This window comes from Suricata suricatta, chromosome 17, assembly GCF_006229205.1.
Source record: "Suricata suricatta isolate VVHF042 chromosome 17, meerkat_22Aug2017_6uvM2_HiC, whole genome shotgun sequence".
NCBI lineage: Eukaryota > Metazoa > Chordata > Mammalia > Carnivora > Herpestidae > Suricata > Suricata suricatta.
This window is the reverse complement of record NC_043716.1, coordinates 1,254,221-1,259,959: the sequence shown is the minus strand read 5'-3', so window position 1 is coordinate 1,259,959 and position 5,739 is coordinate 1,254,221.

Here is a 5,739-nt window from a genome sequence, read left to right as displayed (position 1 = left end):
ACCGGCGGCGCCCATGACCTATCACAGCGGGGAGCCGACCAACCATTTTGTTGACGTGACCCTTCTCACTGAAACAAACAGCCTGGCGGTAAAAATAGCCACACCTGTGTGCTGTGTGTGCCCGCCTGCCCGTGACCGTGATGGGCTTTCTGGCAGATGCTCACGGCCCGCTTTCAGGAAACAAGATTCCTGATCTGCATGGTTTACGAATTTCCAGGATTTGGACTGTTGCCACTTTGGCCCCTTCCCAGCCGCCCCCAGGACGGTCTGGCTCTGCCTGGGTGGGGGAGTTCACAGGGGAGGGCCCCCGCCTGGCGTTTCCGGTCCCCAGTCCCCCCCACGTCTCCGCTGGCCTGGGGGCCTCCACCTCCACCTTTCAGGGGGGTGCACCTCGGCTCTGGGGGTTCCAGCCCGAGACCAGAGCCAGGGCCTGGCCCTGCGCAGTCTGTGCTCTGAGAGTCGAGCCAAAGTGGAGCTGCCCAGAAACTTCCCTAAAGGCACATTTAAAATGATGTTTTGGGGGCACCTGGGTGGTTCAGTCGGTTCGGGCTATGTGCTGCCGGCCCACAGCCTGCTTGGGATTCTCGCTCCCTAACTCTGAGCCTCCTCTGCTCTCTCTCTCTCTCTCAAAATAAACCAACATGTAGAGAACAATCGTTTGAGAAGGTAACAGGTGCTTCTGTGGGCGAGCTCGTCCCTGACTCCCCAGTCCGTGTCCCGCTGACTCACCAACGCGAGGTTCCAGTCGTGCACGGGGCGGCCCTGCTCGGGTGGCACCGTGGATGCGACCCACGTGCGCCCCCACGCCAGGCCCAGGCCTGGGTCCGGGCAGAGTTCCGGGTGCAATTGGACAACACCCCCTTGTACGGCCCCTCCCCCGTCTGAGCCTCAGTTTCCTTGCTTGTGAGATAAGAGCGGACTGGTGACGCCAAGGTGGCCCCGGGGACAGGGCCATGGAGCCTCTGCCAGGATCATCCGCTGTCCCCAGCGGGGTGGGGGCGCCTTCTCTGCCACCCTCCCGGACGGTGGCGCCCTCAGCTGTGGGCACAACAGAAAATGCCCGGTTGGTGTGTGTCAGCAGAGGCCAGAATCCAAGCCGTCCACCCAGACAAGTGAGTTACAGACACGAAGGAGGCGACTTCCAGCAAATTCCTGCTTCACGGGCGGGTGCTGGGCGGGGAGGGGTCAGAGCCAGCGCCCTTCCCACGGAGGTCTCTCCAAGCGCAGGAGGAAGGTGAGGCCCGGACTGAGCGCGGGCCCCAGCCTCACGGCTGTACAAGAAGCCCGCGGAGCCGGATCCCCGTCGGAGCCCACCTTCTCCGGGACAGAAGGGCCCACGCGTGGTGATGGGTGAGAGCAGTGAGGGCCGGGCCCCTGGGGGCAGGGAAACAGGGCTGCGTGGCCCAGCGTGGCCTTTGAAGCGGGCCATGAAGAGTGTGTAGGAGTTTGCCCAGTGGAGAGAACGGGGACAGACCAAGGCTGACTGTTCGGGGGCGCAGCTCGGGCCGCCCGCCAGGGCTTGTGGATGTGCCCATTCCCTTGCCGTCTTCACTGCCCCCCAGGTCCCGTCACTGTCTTCCCACCTTGAGGTGGAGCAGGACCTCCGCGGTCTGTTTGGCTTTCCTTCTGGCCCGGGCAGGGCTCACCCTCTGCGGGTCCAGGCGCGTGCCCAGGCCCCAGGGCTCCGGGGAAGGGGAGTCGCCCTCTGGTGGCCGTCTGCGGTCTTCCCGCTGTGTCCCCCGAAGGGGACTGGCCCCAGACCCCTCCCTCTGGAAGCCACAGAGCCTGAGGCGGTCAGACTGAATCGAGCTGGCGAGGGGGGGCACAGCCCGCCCTCCACCCCGTGGCCCCGTGTCCGTGTCAGCGCCACGACGGCCACATCACACGTGGAGGGTCTCCCCCTAGCGCTGCACCGCGGGAGCCGGGTAACCGTTGTCATGACAGCCACTGCGGAGGGGGCTGGTGGGGCCTGGGGGCAGGAGCAAGACTTCGGGGGCGGGGGTCCACGCCTTTTAATCTCGAAACTGCTGCAGGGGTGTAACCACCGAGCACAGAGCTGGGACCCACGGTGGCCGCAGCGGAAGCCTGGAGGCCGGGTTACATGGTAACCGAGTTTGGAGCCCTGATTCGGGGAGCGGCGACGCCCGAGGTGGGGGAGGGGCCCCGGGTCCCAGCGGACCGTCGCCCCTCCTCCAGCCGCGTCCGGAAGCTGGGGCGCCGTGGGGAGGAAGCTCGCGCTGGGGTCATCTTTGGCTCTTTGCCGTCATATTGAGCCCCTTCCCACCCGGGACAGAGACGCACGAGCGGACTCCTCCAGGCAGCCTGCCGGTGGTAGTGATGCAGCAGAGCCCGCAGTAGAGCCGCGCGCGCCGAGGGACGGGGCCGGCGGTGGGGGCGGGGCACTCGTGTCTCAGAGAAGCACGTGTTCCCGATGCAGCAAAGATTTAACTTTGTTTTCATTTTGTTTTGATGTTTTTTAATGTGTGTTTATTTCTGAGAGAGCTAGAGCAAAGCAGGGGAGGGTCGGGGAGGGAGGGAGACAGAATCGAAGCAGCTCAGCACGCAGCTTGGCGCCAGGGCTCAATCTCCCCAACCGTGACCTGAGCCAAAATCAGAGGCGGAGCTTAACCGACTGAGCCCCTCAAGTGCCCCTACAGCTTATTTTTAGTGAGGAGACAACACAAAGGGAAACATAGCCCAAGTAACTATAAAATATATCAGGTGGTAATAAGGATTTTGGAGGAAGACGGAGCGCGTAAGGACCCTGCAGTCACACAGGGGACAGAAAGCACAAACTTGAAAGACAGAAAAATTGGAAGAAATATCTGCATTATGTGACAAGAGTTATTTTCCTTCATATGCAAACATTTTTTTATAAATCAATATGCAAAAGAGGCACAAATCAATAGGTGGGAAATGGACAAAGAACATAGGAATTTCTTTAGAAAAATCTGAATGGCTAGGGGCACCTTGGGTGGCTCATTTGGTTAAATATCCAACCTCGGCTCAGGTCATGACCTCGTGGTTCATGGGTTCAGGACCCGCATTGGGCTCTGTGCTGACAGCGAGGAGCCTGGAGCCTGCTTCGGATAGGTGTTTTCCTTTTTTCCTCTGCCCCTCCCCCACTCATGGTGTGTCTGTCTCCCTGTCTTTCTCAAAAATAAATAAACATTAAAAAATAATGTTGCAGGATTTCTACATATTAGCAGTGACCAAGCAGATACTGAAATTCTAAAAATACAACTTACAACACCACAAAACAACAAATACTTAGGGAGAGGTCTGACAAAGACACACAGGAAGTTACAGAACGTTGCTAAGAAATGTTAAGGAAACCCTTAATAAACAGAACTATGTTATATTCATGAGTCAGAAGACTCAATATCAGTAAGGTGTTCATTCTCTCCAGGTTGATCTACAAAATGAACACCATTCCAATAAAAATCTCAGTGCACTTTTTTGGGTGGAACAAGCCAATTTTAAAATTCACGTGGAGGGGCGCCTGGGGGGCTCAGTCAGTTAAGCATCCTACATCAGCTCAGGTCATGATCTCACGGTTCACAAGTTCCAGCCCCTCATCGGGCTCTGTGCTGACAGCTCTGTGTCTCCCTCTCTCTCTGCCCCTCCCCTGTTCTTGTGCTCTCACTCTCAAAAATAAATAAACATTAGAAAAGAAAAGAAAAGAAAATTCATGTGGAAACGTAAAGCCTAAGTGACATTGGGTCTCCCAACTGCGCCCTCCGGGTCCTTACTTTTCATCACAGTGCCTTCATCCCTTGACCTGTCAACGGGGGCTAAGAACACGTCTCCCTCTGGGAGCCTGGAGGACCGCACGAGGTCAGACGCTCAGAGCGCTTGAAGTCATGTCTGGCACAAGCTGAACGTTAAAGAAGGGCGTCTTAGTGTTCCGGCATCGCATGAGGAAGGGGAATTATCTTATAAAATGTATACATTTTATGACAATGACGGAGGGTCTGAGGTCTGCGGTCCACATACTGTGGTGTGTCACTCAGAAACCTGTGGTGCCACTTCCCAGCTCTACCTTACAGAGATATTTAATGTCCTGAAGCTCCCCTTCCCAGCACACGCGTGGCTCAGTCTGTGGAGCATGGTCGGTTAAGCGTCTGACTCTTGCCTTCGGCTCAGGTGATGATCTCACAGGTCATGGGTTCGAGCCTCGTGTCAGGCTCTGTGCTGATGGAGTGGGGCCTGCTTGGAACTCTCTCTCTCTGCCTCCCCCGCTGGCACTCTCTCTGTCTCTCTCAAAAATAAATAAATAAACTAAAAAAACCCCCACACACTCATCTTTCATCCCCTGCAAACTAGACGTAAAATGTAAAATGGGAGTGCCTGGCTGGCTCAGTCAGTAGAGCATGTAACCCTTGAGCTCAGGATCGTGAGTTCAAGCCCTCACGCTGGATGTAGAGCTCACTAAAAAGATAATAATAAATAAATAACATAAGATAACATAAAATGTAAAACGCAGAACTATGACACTTGTCAGAGAAAATAGAGCGCAAAACCTTCGTGACCTTTGGCTCAGCAAAGATTTCTTAGGCGCTGCATCAAAATCACTGTCCATAATAGGAAAAAAAAAATCAATAAGTCAGACTTCATCACAGTTAGAAACTTCATTTCAAGGGCACTGTCGAGAGAATGAGAAGGTGAGCCACGGACTGGAAGACAGTATCTGAAAGTCAGATTTTCGAGGAAGTCTTGTATATGGAGTATTCGGGTATATTAGACTTTACAGTAAGAAAACAATTCAATTTTAAAACATTGGGCTGGGCCGCCTCCGTGGCTCAGTCGGCTGAGTGTCTGACACTCGACTTCGGCTCAGGTTATGACCCTAGAGCAGAGGGATCGAGTCCCACATTGGGCTCCTCGCTGACCATGGAGCCTGCTTAAGACTCTCTCTCTCTCTCTCTCTCTCTCTCTCTCTCTCTCTCTCTCTCCCCCCCTCTTCCCCCCTCCTACCCCCTCCCCTGCTCATGCACTCGCTCTCACTAAAGATAAATAAATTAATTTAAAAAGTTTAAAAAGTCTTTAATATTGGGGAAAATATAGGAACATCTCATCAACTGGCCATCACGCCCACGAAAACCCCTCATCATCCTTAGTGACCAGGGGGGTGCAAACGGAGTCCTCAGGGAGGGACCCATATCCCTGTCAGAGTGGCTGTGTGTCAGAATTTATCAACTCGTACCCTGCATTTATTTATTTAATTTTAATTTTAATTTTATTTTTATTAAAAAAAAGTTTTAACGTTTTATTTATTTTTGAGACAGAGACACAGCATGAGTGCGCAGGGGCAGAGAGAGAGAGGGAGACACAGAATCGGAAACAGGCTCCAGGCCCTGAGCTGTCAGCACAGGAGTCCGACGCAGGGCTTGAACCCACGAATGTGAGATCATGACCTGGGCTGAAGTCGGAGGCTTAACTGACTGAGCCACCCAGGCGCCCCTATTTTGATTTTTTAAAGATTTTATTTTTCCTGGGGCACCTCAGTGGCTCAGTTGGTTAAGCCTCTGTCTTCACCTTGGGTCTTGATCTCATGGTTCGTGGGTTCGAGCCCGAATCGGGCTCTGTGCTGACAGCCAGAGCCTGGAGCCTGCTTTGGATTCTGTGTCTCCCTCGTTCTCTTCCCCTCTCCTGCTCATGCTGTCTCTCAAAAATAAATAAAACATTTTAAACAAATAAAGATTTTATTTTTAGGTAATTTCTACACGCCACGTGGGG